Below are 19333 nucleotides of genomic sequence, written 5' to 3' on the forward strand. Positions count from 1 at the left end.
GTCACAATGACCCCCCGTTCCAGATTTAACCATGGATTTAATATTGGAATCAAAAGACCAGTTCAGGTCACGTATACAAATCGTCGTAAAATAAAAAATAACACGTATAAACCAATGCCAGTTTCAGGGAGGATATAAATATTTCAAAACAAAACAGTAACTCACCCATTTTCTCTTTGCTGCTACTACTTTGTCAAAGAACCTAGTATCTTCACCAAAGCTTGGACTAACACCAGCATAAATTGGTCTCACATCGTCAATAAATGATGCCAGACTGTCATTTCATGTCACTGATTCCTGCAAACCCACACGCATAGTAAGAATCCCAACAAAATCTTTTCTACATTATAATCAGAAGAATGTAATTACCAATATGCCTGGACACACGCAATAGAAATATCGCTTGAATCTAGATGATTCAGAGTCATTGAAAGAGTAGCACATCCATTGAATTACCTACACAATTTATTTAGCAAGTGTAATCTAAACCTCGATATAAAGATAGGGAATTAAAAAGCATGATTAAGTTCATATACTTACTGATAAACCACTATTTTATGGTTTATCTTGTGCTAAATTGAGTGGTTTTTATCAATTCTTTGCACACTTATTCATACAATTTGCATGGTTTTACAAATCCTTCCCAATTTTGTTCTATGATTGAAAAAACCTGCTTCCAAAGCCTTTAAATTGTCAATTTTTAATATCCTTTTTATACCATTCGATGCCGTGATCTGTGTGTTGAGTGTTTTCAGGCTATATAGGGCAGGATTGGCTTAGAGGATGGAGAGGAAGCTTGCAAAAATGAAAGGAACACAAGAAACAAAGGAGATTACCAGCGAGGATCGACGTGCACGCCTAGCTCACGAGTGCGCGTGACTTGAAGCTTTTCACAGCGACGTGTACACGTAACTGACGCGTACGCGTGACAAGCGAAATTGCACAGCGACGCGTACACGTGACACGCACAGAAGACATCGACGCGTGCGCGTGACTTACGCGTACGCGTGATGTGCGCCACATGCAGAAATTGTAGAAGACGCAGGGGGCGATTTCTGGGCTATTTTTGGCCCAATTCCAAGCCTGAAAACATATATTAGAGGCTGCAGAGTGGGGTAAACATGGATACAACATTCATTCACATAATTTTAGGTTTTAGATGTAGCTTTCTAGAGAGAGAGGCACTCTCCTCTCTCTAGGTTTTAGGATTCTTAGTTTTATTCCTTTTTAATTTCTGAATTCTATGTTATTCGAATTTAGTTTCTCTTCTACTTTTACTTGTTCTAGCATTCTAGTTTATTTATTTCCCTTGTTGATTACTTTATGTTGCCAATTTAGTTTATGAATTTTCATGTTATATTTGATTTTCTATTTAATACAATTTGAGGTATTTCATATTTATTGCTTCTTCCATTATTTGTTATCATTGATTTTGCAATTTTTGGTTTTAGTATTTACATTCTCTTGTTGCTTTTCTATGCTTTTACTTTGTGCCTTCCAAGTGTTTGATAAAATGCTTGGTTGGATTTTAAATTAGCTTTTTATGTTCTTAGCTTAGATTGAGTAATTTGAGACTCTTGAATTGTCAAAGTCTCTTGTTGGTTAGTGATTGAAACTAGCTAGTTGGCTTGAGCTTCACTAACTCTAGTCTTTTATTAGGACTTGTGAACTCAAGTTGATTTTCTCACTTAACTTAGCTTCATTTGTTAGAGGTTAACTAAGTGAGTGCAATTTACAATTACCATCACAATTGACATTGATATGAGGATAGGAATTCCGATTAACAATCCTTGCTAGGACTTTTCTTAACTGTTAGTTTATTTCCGCATCATTTAAATTCCTTGTTCAACATTTAAAAAACCCAAAAAGATACTTTTCCATAACCAATAATAACTACACTTCCCTGCAATTCCTTGAGAGACGACCCGAGGTTTAATACTTCGGTTGATTTTTATTGGGTTTGCTTTAGTGACAAACAAATTAAATTTGATTGAGGTTTAATTGTCGGTTTAGATCTATACTTACAATGCGCTTTTTTTTTTGTAAAATTCTTAACCAATGATTTTTCCCCATCAATTTTTGGCGCCGTTGCCGGGGAATCGCAAACGTGTGCCTTATTATTGGTTATTGTGAATATTGTGAATAATTTTGCTTATTCGTTTCTTTGTTAGTTGTTTCTAGTTTTAGGAGTTTAATTTCATTATTCTTTATTAGTTTTTGTTTTTATTCTCTCTCGATACTATGAATTCTCACCCTTTTGGCTATGAGTTTGGTTACAATCATGTTGTAGGAAGAGGAGATTACAATGAAAGCTTGCATCAAGGATGGGATAATCAAAGATGGGAGGAGCCACAAGGATTTGATCAACCCTCTTGGCAACAACCCCCTCCAACTTACTATGAGCAAGAGCCATTCCAAGGTGCACACCAAGACAATAGATATGGTGGACCCCCTTGTAGTTACCAACAAGCCCCACCATATGCCTATGAACCCCCTCGTCAGCATAGCTTTGAACCACCATACTCATAAGCCCCTTTCCACCATTCACTCCCATATGACCCTAACCCTTATCCACCACATCAACCACCATGCAATCCATATGAACCATACCCAGAACCACCACCTTAATATACACCATCTCCATACTCTTATCAAGAAGAACCACCTCTGTATTATGAGCCTTTTCTCCCAACAAATGAACCCTCCCATCCACCCCAAGCTACCATAGATGATACCTTTAGTGCTATTCGCCAAGGGCAAAGAGAGCTTCAAACCACACTTACCTCTACTCTCACTGGTCTCACCTCTACTCTCCAAGCTCTTATATCCCGTGTGGATCCATCCTTTACCCCCAATACTGAATCATCAATCTCTGGTGCACTTACTTTTCACCCATATCCATCAATCCAAGAGCAACATGATCCCAATTACGCTATTGACATGGAACAAGAGAGAAGGGATCGTCTTAGGGACGTAATGGATCGGGTTCACGCATCCATACTTCAAGAGAAGCAAGAGGATGCCCAAAAAGTGGAGGTAGGAGAGACCCTTGAAGATGAAGGAGTAGTTGAAGAATTAGGAAGAATTGAAGAAAGTTGTCAAGTGGTTGAAGTTATCAAGGAGGAGTTAGATTTTGTACCAGAGCAAGTGGAGAAAACCAAAATTATCGAAGAAGAGGAAGTGGCTGAGGACTTAGGAAATGGGAAACCTCCATGGAAATCTCAAATAATAGAGCCTCTTCCAAAACGTTTGAATTTGATGTTGAAGAGGGTGTAGAACCTCCAAGGCATGTCATGGTTGAAGACTTGGAGGAGGTCGATCATGAGATGGATTCAATAATTGATGAGTTTTTATCAACAATTGAATCCTCCTCCATTGGACTTAAAGAGAAGGTCAATGTTGCAGAAGCTTGTCAAGAGGTGGAGATCATCAAATAGGAGCCCAAGAGATTGAAGCATACGTTGGCAAGGCTACCATTGGAGATACCTCCCCCCAAGCCATTACCGTCTAACACAACATTCAAGTGGATAAAATTCTTATCCTTAAACTCTACCTTCCCACTTGAATATGGTCTGCTTGAAACGGATGGACAACTTAGAGCTATCTGCGGTTTTAAGAGTAAAAGGGAGATGGTTAGCGGTTGGCAACACCATCCTAGGTTTGTTATGGTTGGAAGCTCAAGGCCTAATTGCAAGGGTTGGTATAATTCTCAATTGATTGGGTATAGGAGGATGTTTGGGTGCTTAAATGAGAATTCCAAGGCTAAACCACCTGGATGGAATCATGATGATCAACTTGAAGACGGGTGTAGAAACAAGATTTGGGATCCGGACATACAAGAGGATCAATTATGGGAGCTCAAAGCTTGTGAAGAACTTCAGCAAGGCTTGGTGAATTCATTCGGAAATGTTGGAGCTTATTGGAAGTCCAAGCGTTGGTGGAAGTTTCAAGATGAGTTCAAGCACAAGCCACCATGACAAGGAGATCACCAAATGTCCAACTTAAGGACTTAAACGAAAAGTGCTAGGTGGGAGACACCCCACCATGGTAAATTCTTTCTAATTTTCTTTTTTTATTTATATTAGTAATAAGTTAGATTTTTATTTGAGCTTTTAGATATGTTTATTGCGTTTAATTCATGGTTTAGTGGTCTAAAAAAATAAAAAAATGTCTGCGATCGACGCGTAAGCATCGATGACGCGCACGCGTCACATGCAGGTTCGCAATATTAATGAAAAGAACAGAGAGTTGCGATGGAGATGTGCGGGAGGGGGTGCGTGGCGCACAACCCACCCCACGCGTACGCGTGCCTCACGCGTACGCGTCCCCTGCAGAAATTTCAACCCACGCGTAAGCGTCAGCGACGCATACGCATGAGGATGAAAATCGGCGTAAAGAGTGAATTGAACAGAGAGTTGTGTGGCCATGGTGCTGGAGTCGCGGAGTAGTCACGTGTACGTGTGACTGACGCTCACGCGTCAGAATGCATTTTTTGCTACCCACGCGCACGCGTGGGTGACGTTTACGTATCGCATGGCTGTTTTCGTTTTCACGCGCACGCGTGACCTGCGCGCGCATCGTGTTCTGCTTTTCATTTCTTTCTTCTTTCTTCTCTCCTTTCTTGTTCTTTCTTCCTCCTTTTTTACTTTCTTCTTTTTCATTTCTTTAACTTCTCATCCTTATTCTCTTTCATTCTCTTTTACATATTGCATTTGCATACTTTCTTTCATTGCATTTTAATTTTATTCATGTTTTTTCTTTTCTAACTTCCTATTTTATCATTGGTGTTAAATGTTCTAATTCAATTGTTGCATTTTTTCTTGCATTATGTTGGTACTTCGTGAGTTGTTTTACATTGTTGGGTAATATTATTTAAGTCAATGCTAATCCTTTATGATACTTGTATTCCTTTTGCATTGACAAGAATTTATATTATCTTTCATGACCCACTCTCTCTTCCCCATTGTTGCAATTTTTGCACAATTGATATGCCATGTGCTTCTACTGTTTTCTCACTTATATGTTGTACCTACTATGTACTTGAGACTCTCGTTATTTGGCATTAACCCACCCATATTTTATTTATTTTCTATCTTTGTTCCTGGGTTACTTTTCTTCCCTTTTCTCTTCTTTTAGGATGGCCATCAAGAAGGGAAACAGAAAACTTTGACATGGGACGACAAGCAAGTTCCTACACACATTCTTTGACAAAAGCGTCAGTTGGAGCCACCCGTCCACTTGCACATCTTAGCATGCACCGAGGACGGTGCAATCTTTAAGTGTGGGGAGGTTGATACCGACTTTCGTGGGTTAGTTATTTCCTATTTTAACACCAATGTTTAATTTTTCTTGTTAAATTAGTAGTTGCATTTGCATGTTTGATTGCATGTTTGTTTGATTTTGTGCATGTTCTTCTACCACTACTTGGTTGGAGTGATAAGTTTTTTTTCAAGACCCTTTTTATAGCATTTCACTAATTTAAATTAAAACTTTTTTGTTAAACTTGTTTGAAGATTGTAATTTGGAACATGGTTTATAGCTAAGAACACACAACCTGTGAGATTTTGAGCTTAACTATATGGTTACATCATTTAACCATGATTTTTATTCTTGTGTGTTTTCTTCTCTATAACTGCAATCTATGGTTTGTTCCATTCTATATGTCCATTGTTTAGTGCATATTCATGCATACATATGATTGAGGCCATCATTTGTTATTAGCTCACTTATCCCAAATAGCCCACCATTTTATTTACCTTTTTTTGTCACTTTGAGCCTCTTTTAATCCCCAGTTGTTTTGTATTTTACCACATCACTAGCCTTAAGCGAAAAAACAATTAATTACCATATTTGAATCTTTGGTTAGCTTAAGATAGAGATTGTGTATCAGTTAAGTGTGGGGAATTGTGGGAACTTGGGTTAATGGGAATGTGTTGTGTTTATTGACAAAAATATTGGGAATTTGGGTGCGTACTCATGTGAAAATTGAAAAACTATATGCATTAATATATTATGTCTTGATTCATGTTTACCTTATATATAAAAAAAAGAAATAAATGAATAGGGGATAAAATCACCCCAATGCTAAGTTCAATAAAAGATCAATGCATATGTGATGGAATTAAAAATTGATACATGAGTATGTGATGCAAAAGTGGGATTTTTTAGTAGCTAGGCATGATTTTAGAATTATATAGAGTGTGGGTGTGTTAGGTGAGAACTTAGGTTAGTCAAAGATTCATATTATAGCTCACTTGGCCATACACATATCCTCACCCTTACCTTAGCCCCATTACAACCTTGAAAAGACCTCATGATGTTTGCATTTGTACACTAAATATTTGTTGATTGGTTAGATGAAGAATAATGTTTTAGAAAGCATGACTAGAAAAGAGTAGAGTGGATTAACCCTAGACACTTGAGCGATTAGAGTGCATTGATTTAAGAAAATTATCGTGTCAGTATAGAATTTCACACAAAATGAATGAATTCTCGTTGCAAGCATAGTCCTGCACTAACAAACAATCCTCCCAATAAAAAATTTATGGTTTTGTCACAAGTACAAACCCCAATGAAAATTTACCAAAGTATTTAGACTTCGGGTCGTCTCCCTAGGAATTGCAATGAAGTGTATGCGTATTGGCTATGAAGGGGTAAAAAGGGGGGTTTGGTTGATAAAAGGAGCAATAGAATAAACGGCATGAAAAGTAAATCAAGAAAGTATTTAAAGAAGACAAGTAAATAAGAGAAAGCAAGTAATAAAGAGAGAGACATTCATGGCAAGGATGGAGAATATAGGCTTTCTATCCTAGTCATACAATGATTAATTCATCTTATTTAGTCAACTCCAATAAATGGATGAAGGTATCATGTTATCTTCACATAGGGAGAATGTCAAACAAGACTAATCAATCATGTTACAATTATAAACAATAATTTATCTCATTACGTCATCTCCGAAGATGGAAGAAGGTATCACATTATCTTCACACTCGAAGAATGTCTAACAAGACTAACTAATCTCAATCCAAATGTCCTAATCAACTAACTAAGTGAATTAACAAGAGATTATAGTTAATGAAAACAATACAAGTTAACAACTCTAGATCACCAACATGAGTTGGGTTTTCATGACTCAAGATTGCCTAATTACTCCTTCCAAACCAAGAATGCTCAAAGTCTACTCTAAAGCCTAACCAAGCATTTTGTCAAACACTTGGTGGGTACAAATGAAAAGCATAGTAAATGACAAGAAATAGTAAAATCTACCAAATACAAATTGCAAGGAGATAAGATCAACAACTCAAATACACAATAAAAGACATCAAACATCAATTATATTAATAGAAAATCCAAATTCAACATGAGTTCATCATCACAAAAGAAAGCAAAATGAGAATTTAACATTACAACTAAGAAAGACAAGATGTAGAAATGAGAAATTGTAAAAGAACCAAGATGAAATCAAGTAATTAATTCAAGATCCAAGACATTTAACCTAATCCTAACCTAATTCTAGAGAGAAGAGGGAGCTTCTCTCTCTAGAAAACTAACTAAAGGCTCATGTTGACTAACTAATTGCTCCCCCTTTGCTTGGACTTTAATTCTGCATGAAATACACTCAGAAACAAGTTGGATTTGGGCCTGGGCAGCTCAGAAATCGCTCCCAGCGTTTTGGCTTTATGTGGGTCACCTGCTAGTATCGGCGCGTACGCACCATGTGTGAGTGCGTGTTGATTGGCTGTTTCTTCATCCGCGCGGACGCGGCATGTACGCGTGCGCATCTCTATGAAAAATCACTTCTGCGCGTCCGCGCCTTGCACGTGTCCGCGCCCATTGACGCATTTCCAATCTTTTGTTTCCTCATGCATTCTCCACTTTGTATGCTTTTCTCCTCATTTCTTCCATCCAATACTTGCCTTATGAACCTGAAATCACTCAACAAACACATCAAGGCATCGAATAGAATTAAAGTGAATCAAAATCACCAATTTAAGGGCCTAAAAAGCATGTTTTTACACTTAGGCACAATTCAAGGGAGAATTACAAAGCCATGCTATTTCATTGAATAAATGTGGGAAAAAGGTGATAAAATCCCCTAAAATAAGCACAAGATAAACCACAAAATCAGGATTTATCATGCATATACACTTCGAGTGAGGGTTGAATGCTTGATTCTATGTTCCCTGCTTTCATGAGCTATCTTCTTACAAATTTACTTGTCTTTTTTTGTGTGATTTGAATTAGTGGAATCTGATTTATATTTGTCTTGGAGAACCTGTTTACTTCTAACCAAGTAGGTAAAAACATCTTAGCATGTAATTGCATTCATATACATAGGTTGCATTGCATGAGTCTTACTTTCCCCCACTCATTCTTTTGGTCTCTTTGAGCTTAGCATGAGGACATGCTAATGTTTAAGTGTGGGGAGATTGATAAACCACTATTTTACGGCTTATCTTGTGCTAAATTGAGTGGTCTTTATCAATTCTTTGCACACTTATTCATACAATTTGCATGGTTTTACAAATCCTTCCCAATTTTGTTCTATGATTGAAAACCTGCTTCCAAAACCTTTAAATTGTCAATTTTTAATATCCTTTTTATACCATTCGATGCCGTGATCTGTATGTTCAGTATTTTCAGGCTATATAGGGCAGGAATAGTTTAGAGGATGGAGACGAAGCTTGCAAAAATAGAAGGAACACAAGAAACAAAGGAGATTACCAGTGAGGATCGACGCGCACGCATGGCTCACGCGTGCGCGTGACTTGAAGCTTTTCACAGCAACGCGTACGCGTAACTGACGCGTACGCGTGACAAGCGAAATTGCACAGCGACGCGTACACGTGACACGCACAGATGACCATCGACGCGTACGCATGACTTACGCGTACGCATGATGTGCGCCACATGCAAAAATTGCAGAAGATGCTGGGGGCGATTTTCTGGGCAATCACTAACTCTAGTCTTTGATTAGGACTTGTGAACTCAAGTTGATTTTCTCACTTGACTTAGCTTCATTTGTTAGAGGTTAACTAAGTGAGTGCAACTTACAATTACCATCACAATTGACATTGATAATGAAGATATGAATTCCGATTAACAATCCTTGCTAGGACTTTTCTTAACTGTTAGTTTGTTTCCGTGTCATTTAAATTCCTTGTTCAACATTTAAAAAACCCAAAAAGATACTTTCCCAAAACCAATAATAACTACACTTCCCTGAAATTCCTTGAGAGACTGATAAACCACTATTTTATGGTTTATCTTGTGCTCAATTGAGTGGTTTTTATCAACTCTTTACCCACTTATTCGTACTATTTGCATGGTTTTACATTTGCCTTCCTAATTATGTGCTTTGATTGAAAACATGCTTCTTTGGCCTTAAGTTCCCTATGTTTAATCCTCTCTCATTACCATTAGATGTCTTGATATGTGTGTTAAGTGTTTTCAGAGATTACAGCGCAGGAATGACTTAGAGGATGGAAAGGAAGCATGCAAAAGTGGAAGGAATACAAGAAGTTGGAGAAATCGCTAAGTTGTCCAGCCTGACCTCTTCGCACTCAAACGGCTATAACTTTAGCTATAGAGGTCCAAACGACGTGGTTCCAGTTGCGTTAGAAAGCTAACGTCCGGGACTTTGATTTGATATATAATATGCCATAGTTTCCCTGACGCTAGGCGACGCGACCGCGTGCTCTATGCGGCCGCATCGCAGTGACGGAAATCAGCGTGTTTGAATTCTTCTCCAGCGATTTCTGGGCTGTTTTCAACCCAGTTTGCGGCCCAGAAAACACAGATTTGAGGCTATAAAGTGGGGGAATCCATTCATTCATGAACAAGCTTTCACATTCACAATTTTAGGAGTAGATGTAGTTTTTAGAGAGAGAGGTTTTTTCCTCTCTCTTAGGATTAGGATTTAGGATTTCTCTTAGTTTTAGGAGTGGCTCTCAATCCCAGGTTCTTTATTTTTATTTATTTTTATTTATTTTCCCAATTTAATTTATGAAATTTTCCATGTTATGATTTGAATGTTTTATTTAATATAATTTGAGGTATTTTCAGATTTAATTTTGCTTTGCTTTATTTATATTGATGCTTTTTAATTTAGATATTTTCTTCCTTTTGGCTTTGGTTAAGTAATTGGTAATGCTTGAGCTGTCAATAAAGCAGTGATTGAAATTGGGAGTTGCTCCAATAACTCTAGTCTTTCCACAGGAATTGACTAGGACCTGAGGATTAAGTTAATTAATCCACTTGATCTACCTTCATAGTTAGAGGTTAACAAAGTGAGATTAAAATCCAAATTTCATCACAACTGATAAGGATAGGACTTCCAATTTTAGTACCTTGCCAAGCGTTTATTTTATTATTATTATTATTATTTTATTTTTCTTATCATTCAACATACTGCTTCCCTACTTTCTAAAACCCCTACCTTACAAGACTCATAACCAATAATAAGAACATACCTCCCTGCAATTCCTTGAGAAGACGACCCGAGGTTTGAATACTCGGTTATCAATTTCAAAGGGGTTTGTTACTTGTGACAACCAAAACATTTGTAAGAAAGGTTGATTGCTTGGTTTAGTAACTATACTTGCAACGAGAGTTTACTATAACCTCTAAACCATCAATCTTCAGTTCTTCAAATTGGCGTCGTTGCCGGGGAATTGCAAACGTGTGCCTTATTATTGGATATTGTAAATATTTTATTTTTTGCTTGTTTATTTGTTTTTATTTTTGTTTCTTCTTAAGTTAAGAGGTTATTGGTTTTTATTTTAAAATTTTTATTATTTCAGAAATCAAATTTCAAAATTCAAATTTAAAAAGAAATTTTCAAATTTCAAATTTCAAAAATTCAAAATTCAAAAATTTAAAATTCAAAATTTCAAAATTTAATTTTCAAATTCAAAATTTAAATAACCTTTTAATTTAAATTTGTTTTTATTTTTTAATTTTTATTTGCTACTATGAACTCTCACCCCTTTGGCTATGAGTCTGGTTACAATTATGTTGCAGGAAGAAGAAATTACAATGAGAAGAGGCATCAAGGTTGGAACAATCAAAGATGGGAGGAGCCACAAGGATTTGATCAATCCTCATGGCAACAACCACCTCCAATGGACTATCAACAACCACCACCATATGCCTATGAACCCTTTCCTCAACATGACTTTGGACCACCATACTCACAAGCCCCTTTCCACCATTCATCTCCATATGACCCTAACCCACATCCACCATACCAACCACCTTATGAGCCAAATGAACCATACACAGAACCACCACCTTTCCAACACAACTACTCTCGTGAACCACCACCTCAATATTCACCATCTCCATATCATTATCAAGATGAACCACCTTCCTATTATGAACCCTCTCTCCCAACCAATGAATCCTCACATCCACCCCAACCTCCAATGGATGACAGACTTCGTGTTATTCTTCAAAGGCAAGAAAGGATGAATAAGAGTGTGCAAAATTTCGCGGCCGCCTTCGGCGAGTTAATAAATATAATAGCTTTCCAATATCTGAGCACTCAAAGAACTCTCATGGCTACATGTGGAGAATCAAAAGAAGAGCAAGGTATGAAGGAAACACTAGAAACTTCGGTGGACAATGAGGAACATGGCTTTGTATTGGAACAAGTGGAGGAAGCCATAATAGTTGTAGAGGAAGAAGTGGTTGAAGACTTAGGAGATGCTGAACCTCCCATGCCCTTGGAAAGTAGTGAAGAGGAGATCAAATTGGAAGAAAGCTACCAAGAGGAAGAGGTTGAAATTAAAGAAGTTTGCAAAAAGGTGGAAGTTGTCAAAGAGCACAAGGGAATGAAGCTTGAAATCACCTTGCCAAAGCTATTAGAGACCCCTCCCCCTAAGTTGCCATCATCCTTCACAACATTCAAGTGGGTAAAATTCATATCCCTTAGCTTTCTAATCCCACTTGAATATGGGCTACTGGAGACGGATGGTCAACTTAGAGCTCTTTGTAGCATTAAGAGTAAGAGGAAGATGGTCAGTGGTAAGAATTGTCCTGCAAGGTTCATTATGGTTGGAAGCCTTAAGTTTAAACGCAAAGGTTGGTGTAGAGCTCAATTGAATGGGTCTAGGAAGTTGTTTGGTAGCTGCAGTGAGAATTCAATTTACTTATCACCCAGCTGGAAAAATACAGATCCCGACAAAAATGGATGTAAAAGCAAAGTTTGGGATCCTGGAATCTGCTCTGACACTTGTTACCCCGGGAGCCTAAGAATCTGTTTGAAGCTTCTTAAGGGCTTTACATGCTTAGTTTGCGACCCCGGAGGTTACTGGAGATACAAACATTGGTGGAGATTCCTGGATGAATTCGAGCACAAGCCACCATAACAGGAAGCTCACCAAATGTCCAACTTAAGGACTTTAACTAAAAGTGCTGGGTGGGAGACAACCCGGTACGATCGTTCCTTTTGCAATTTTAATTTTATTTAGTTTTGTTTATTTTTGAATTCTATTTTTATTGAACCTGGAATCATGCATAGCATTCACATTAAGCATTGCATTCTGCATACTGCATTCTGCATTCTACAAAAAAAAAGGGGGATTTTCGCACGGGACGCGACAGCTTCGCCGACGCATCCGCGTCATATGTGCGTTGTGAAGAAAAGAAAATAAATAGAAAGTCACGCGAAAGCGTGGCTGGAGGCGCGCTAATGGCACAAACTGATCCACGCGACCGCGTCGCCGATGCGGCCGCGTCATTTGAAAAATAGCTTCCCCACGCGTCCGCGTCACCCACGCGAACTCGTGGCTCTGTGGAATCGACATAAATGGGTGTATGGTAGAAAATTAAGCTGGAGTTTGGCTGGACTCGTGCTGGAAGCCCAAGCCTCACCACGCAAATGCGTGCACCACGCGTCCGCATCGGTTTTAAAAGATGGCCATTCACGTGATCGCATGCCCCACGCGATCGCGTCACCCAGATTTTTGGCAAAAGAGTTTCGAACAGAGAGTTGCGCGACTGCGAGGCTGCACTCGCGCCAATCGCACAAAACAGGCCACGCGATCGCGTGACCCACGCGACCACGTCATTCACGCGACCGCGTCACACGCGGTGCACAGAATATCCAGATCAACCAAAATTCTTATCTTTTCTTCTCTAATCCTAATTTTTCTATCTTTTCTTATTCTTTCTTCTTTCTTTCTTACTTTATTTCTTTCCCTTCTCATTCTTCTTCTCTTTTATTTTATTTTATTTAATTTATTTTCATACTTTCATTCATTGCATTTTAATTTTGTGCATATTTTTTTTTCTTTTCTAAAATTATTGGTGTTCAAATGCTCTTATTCAACTGTTATATCTTTTCTGGTATTATCTTGGTGCTTATGACTTGTTTTGTTCTGATCGGGTAACATTATTTAAATCAATGCTAATCTTTTAAGATACTTGTACTTCTCTTGCATTGATATGAACTTATCTTATCTTGCATTACCCACATTCTCCTCTCCTTTGTTGCAAATTTTGCACCACTAGTATGCCATGTGCTTATATTGTTTTCTCACGTACATGTTGAAGCTTCCATGTAAATGAGACCATTATCATTTGGCATTAACCCACCCATACTTCATTTATTTTCTTATCTTTATTACTAAGTTACTTTTTCTTCCCTTTTTCTTTCAGGATGGCCACCCGGAAGGGAACCGGAAGACGTTTGCATGGGGAGACAGACAAGTCCATCTGCACAATCTTTGGAGAAAAACGCCAATTGGAACAACCCGCCCACTTGCACATCTTAGCATGCACCGAGGACGGTGCAATCTTTAAGTGTGGGGAGGTCGATACCGATCTCCATGGGTTAGTACTTTCTTGTCTCAACACCAATGTTTAAATTTTCTTTGTAGATTAGTTGTTGCATTTGCATGTTTGTTTGATTTTTTTTGCATATTTTACCACTTGGTTGAAGTAATATTTTCTTTTTCAAGAAACCTTTTTAAGAGCATTTCACTAAAAAAATTTTTTGTTACACTTGTTTGAAGAAATATTATATTGGAACATGGTCTAGAGCTCGAACACACGAAACCCGTGAGATTTTTTAGCCTAATTGATTGGTTGCATTTTATCAACCAATAATTTATTTTTGATGTGTGTGTTTCTCTCTAAAATTGTGATCTTTGTCTTGCTTGATTCTATATTTCCATGGTTTGATGTATGCATACACTTACATGATTGAAGCCTTTGTTTCACTGAGCTTACATACCCATATGGCCTTACATTTTCATTATTCTTTGCAAACCAATGTTGAGCCTATTATACCCCTTTGTTCCTTACTTTAGCACATCATTAACTCTAAGCGAAAAACAATAATATCCTTAATTTGAATCCTTAGTTAGCTTAGACTAGTGAGAGTGCTCATAAATTAAGTGTGGGGAAGTGAATTTGGAAACATTTGGTTTGAGAATTGAGTATGTTAGAATTTTCTGAAAATGTGAAAAAAAAATGTTTAGGACATGATTCATGCATCCAATAATTTAATCATATGCATTGAGAAAAATAAAAGAAAAAAAAATATATGTATATATAAAAAAAATAAAAGAAAAATAAAAGGAAAAAGAACAAATAAGAAAAAGGGGACAAAATACCCCAAAGTAAATGGTGAAAGCAATGCATATGTACTGTACTTGAAATTAGAATGCATGAATATGTGGAAGACATGGTTAATGGATAGTTAGATGTGGTATTATGATTACATGGATTGTCTATAGTTAGGTGGAAAGTTTAAGCTAATTAAGGATTCAGATTTTAGTCCACTTGATCAAATACAATCCTACCTTGACCCTAACCCCATTACAACCCTTAAAAGACCTCTTGATATGTGTATCTGTGCATTAAATTTATGTTGATTGTTAGATGAAGAGCAAGCCTTAGAAAGTAAGGTTAGTGGAGAATTGAGAGAATCGAACCTAAAACACTTGAGTGATTAGAGTGTATACACTACCAGTAAGGGTTAGATGCTCAATTCCTTGTTCCCTGCTTTCATGAGCTATCTTCTTCTTGCAAGTCTATTTGTACTTCATTTTCATGATTTGAATTAGTGAAATCCAGTTCATATTTCTTCCTGAAGGATTTATTTACTTTTAACTAAGTAGGTAGAAACATTCTGCATGTAGTTGCATTCATATAGATAGGTTGCATTTCATACATTTTACCATTCCTCTTCATCTTTATAGCTTCTCTTGAGCTTAGCATGAGGACATGCTAATGTTTAAGTGTGGGGAGGTTGATAAACCACTATTTTATGGTTTATCTTGTGCTCAATTGAGTGGTTTTTATCAACTCTTTACCCACTTATTCATACTATTTGCATGGTTTTACATTTGCCTTCCTAATTATGTGCTTTGATTGAAAACATGCTTCTTTGGCCTTAAGTTCCCTATGTTTAATCCTCTCTTATTACCATTAGATGCCTTGATATGTGTGTTAAGTGTTTTCAGAGATTACAGGGCAGGAATGGCTTAGAGGATGGAAAGGAAGCATGCAAAAGTGGAAGGAATACAAGAAGTTGGAGAAATCGCTAAGCTGTCCAGCCTGACCTCTTCGCACTGAAACGGCTATAACTTTAGCTACAGAGGTCCAAACGACGCAGTTCTAGTTGCGTTGGAAAGCTAACGTCCGGGGCTTCGATTCAATATATAATATGCTATAGTTTAATTGACGCTAGGTGACGCGACCGCGTGCTCCATGCGGCCACGTCGCAGTGACAGAAATCAGTGTGTTTGAATTATTCTCCAGTGATTTCTGGGCTGTTTTCGACCCAGTTTGTGGCACAGAAAACACAGATTAGAGGCTATAAAGTGGAGGAATCCATTCATTCATGAACAAGCCTTCACATTCACAATTTTAGGAGTAGATGTAGTTTTTAGAGAGAGAGGTTCTCTCCTCTCTCTTAGGATTAGGATTTAGGATTTCTCTTAGTTTTAGGAGTGGCTCTCAATCCCAGGTTCTTTATTTTATTTATTTTTATTTATTTTCCCAATTTAATTTATGAACTTTTCCATGTTATGATTTGAATATTTTATTTAATATAATTTGAAGTATTTTCAGATTTAATTTTGCTTTGCTTTATTTATATTGATGCTTTTTAATTTAGATATTTTCTTCCTTTTGGCTTTGGTTAAGTAATTTGTAATGCTTGAGCTGTCAATAAAGCAGTGATTAAAATTGGGAGTTACTCCAATAACTCTAGTCTTTCCACAGGAATTGACTAGGACCTGAGGATTAAGTTAATTAATCCACTTGATCTACCTTCATAGTTAGAGGTTAACAAAGTGAGATTAAAATCCAAATTTCATCACAACTGATAAGGATAGGACCTCCAATTTTAATACATTGCCAAGAGTTTATTTTATTATTATTATTTTATTTTTCTTATCATTCAACATACTGCTTCCCTACTTTCTAAAACCCCTACCTTACAAGACTCATAACCAATAATAAGAACATACCTTCCTGCAATTCCTTGAGAAGACGACCCGAGGTTTGAATACTCGGTTATCAATTTCGAAGGGATTTGTTCCTTGTGACAACCAAAACATTTGTAAGAAAGGTTGATTGCTTGGTTTAGTAACTATACTTGCAACGAGAGTTTACTATAACCTCTAAACCATCAATCTTCAGTTCTTCAGAGACCACCCGAGGTTTAATACTTCGGTTGATTTTTATTGGGTTTGCTTTAGTGACAAACAAATTAAAGTTGATTGAGGTTTAATTGTCTGTTTAGATCTATACTTACAACGCGCTTATTTTTGTAAAATTCTTTACCGACGATTTTTCCCATCACATACGTAGCTGTTGACCCAACTCCGGGGCTTCAAGGTCCAGAAGTCCTTCCTTTGTAATACCATGTACTCCCGCCCATCATGAGAAGCTAAATCTTAATCGGAGTTCAAGGAAGAGTTAACTATTGATGTTCTGATTTGTTTCTCCTTAGTCTCCTCCAACTTTATATTTCTTAGGCTTGGATGAATTGAATGTATCAGGAAAGGGGTTGGAGTCTTTTCAAGCTGAGTTAAACTGAGTGAAAAGCTAGGTCTCCCTGGACTCGGTGTATGGTAGCTTAATTTGTTTGACAACACCGTTTGTAGGGTGATAACTTGCATCATTTAACCTTTTTACCTATGCGAAAGGACCATAAAAAGAGCACATATTCATTGTTTCAATGCAACTTCATGAACTAAATGATAAATATTATGGTACATTGTTTTGAAATGGGTTTGTGTTGAATTTTGTAGGAAATGATAGAAAAAGAAGCAATAAAAAAACTAATAGAGGAGGCACACTCTCAAGGTGGCAAAAGAGTTGGAGACAAACTCAAAGAGAAGCAAAGAGGATTTGCAACCCTGACCTCTTCACACTAAAACAAGAATAACTCGAGCTACAAAGCTCCAAATGAGGTGACCTTAGTGCCATTGGAAAGTAGACTTCCAGAGCTTTCCAACCATATATAACACTTTATAGTGGATACTAGATTTAAGGATGAAAATCGCAGTTCTTTCAGCACTACGTACTCGGCGTGGCACGCCAAAACCTCGGCGTGGCACGCTCAGCCAAAATTCCAGCAAGCCTGTCAGACTGACCTCTTCACCATCAAAAGATCCTAACTTGGGTTAGAGAAGTCCAAATGACATGCTTCCAGTGGCGTCGGAAAGGCGAGATATAGAGCTTTCCAATGATAGATAATAGTCTATAGTGGGCATTTAATTTGGGTACCCAAACAGATCAATACTTCAGCGTGCATAGTTTTCCAAACCTTCAAAAGTCCAAAATGCCACTTCAATGACACTCCACATTGGGCCACTTCTAATACTCCAATTTCTTCATTTATTCTTCAATGTTTCAAGCTTATATGAAGAGAATTAAAAGTTTACAAGCCCAAGTCAAGCCACAATTAACAATCAATCAAGGCCACAAGAATCATCTAGAAGTAATTAGGAAATTTGCATTTGATTGTAATTTCATTTGAATTTGCAATTTAGGTAGCTTATAAGTAGGATCTTAGATTCATCAATTCACACACACCATGGAGGGGGTGGAGGTGACTCCACTCCCCTTTCACTCTCATTCTCTTCTCTTCTTCCATTTCTTTCATATACACTTTTGTAAATATTTAGTTATGAGCTTCTAATTTCCAACATTGGGAAAGAGAGCTCTATTGCTATTTGATGGATTAATTTGTTTTTATTCTTCTTCTCTTAATTTCTCTTTGATTTACCTGAAGGATTTTCGTTCTTCATGCTTAGCATTCAATTATTTTGTAAAAGAGATTGAATGCAATTGGGTTTTATGGGAACCTTGGAAAAGGAAACATAAAACCATGCTTGAAAATCCTTCTCACACTTGAGTAGATTTGGGTTTTGGTGATTGGATATGGTGACATATAATCCACCTTCTACTTGGATCTATGAGGATGTGTGGTATAAGTAGGGACCATTCTTCATCTCTTCTCATGAGCAATTAGACTAAAGAATTGGCCATTGATCAAGATTTGAGAGATTGAATTACCAAGGAATTGGGATTCAATCAATCATGATTACCAAGAGGTCAATGAGTTGTATGATTGAAGATGAGATGAAAACTATTGATCCTAAGAATGCAATATCTCTTGATCCCAATGTTAATGTCATTCTTAATTCTTGTTATTTACTTTTTGTCTTTAATTCTTGTCATTTACTTATGCACGTTTATGGCTTTATTTACTTTTGAATATTTGTGCCTTCCAAGTGTTTGTGAAAATGCTTCACTTGGTTTTACTTTCTACTCATTTACTTTCTTGAACTTTACTTTCTTGTACTTTCCCTTCCTTGCAATTTACATTCTTATACTTTAATTTTCAGCACTTTAATTTCTTGTCATTTACTTTCCTTGCACTTTATTGCTTTCTTTTTCTTTTATGTCATTTACATTTCCTTGTTGCTTATCACTCAAAATTGAATCGTCTAACTAGAATAATTAATCAACTATTACTTGCTTAATCCGTTAATCCTCGTGGGATTGACCTCACTCTTTGTGAGTTTTATTACTTGATACGACCCGGTGCACTTGCCGGTAGTTAAAACGGAAGAAGTAATTTTTCCTTATCAAGTTTTTAGCGCCGTTGCCGGGGATTAATTATGATTAACAAACTACCAGTTGATTAATTATCTAGATTAGACAATTTTTTTCGTTTCTTTTGTCATTTACTTTACTTTTTTTATTTCTCTTTTCTTGTTGCAAGTTAAGTGTTTGTGTTATTGCCTCACTAAGAATTCTTTAGTTGTGACACAAGGAATTTCAATTTCTCTTGGTAGTTGTG

General features: G+C 37.1%; 1 long non-coding RNA gene across 1 annotated transcript; it reads right to left on the reverse strand.

Moving 5' to 3' along the window:
- LOC107612634 lies at positions 496 to 17114 on the reverse strand. Its single transcript, XR_001613827.2, has 3 exons — positions 16827 to 17114; positions 6980 to 6984; positions 496 to 535 (listed from the first exon to the last, which is right to left on the reverse strand). It is a non-coding gene; the product is annotated as an uncharacterized LOC107612634 (long non-coding RNA).

This window comes from Arachis ipaensis, chromosome B08 (assembly GCF_000816755.2).
Source record: "Arachis ipaensis cultivar K30076 chromosome B08, Araip1.1, whole genome shotgun sequence".
Classification (NCBI taxonomy): Eukaryota; Viridiplantae; Streptophyta; class Magnoliopsida; order Fabales; family Fabaceae; genus Arachis; species Arachis ipaensis.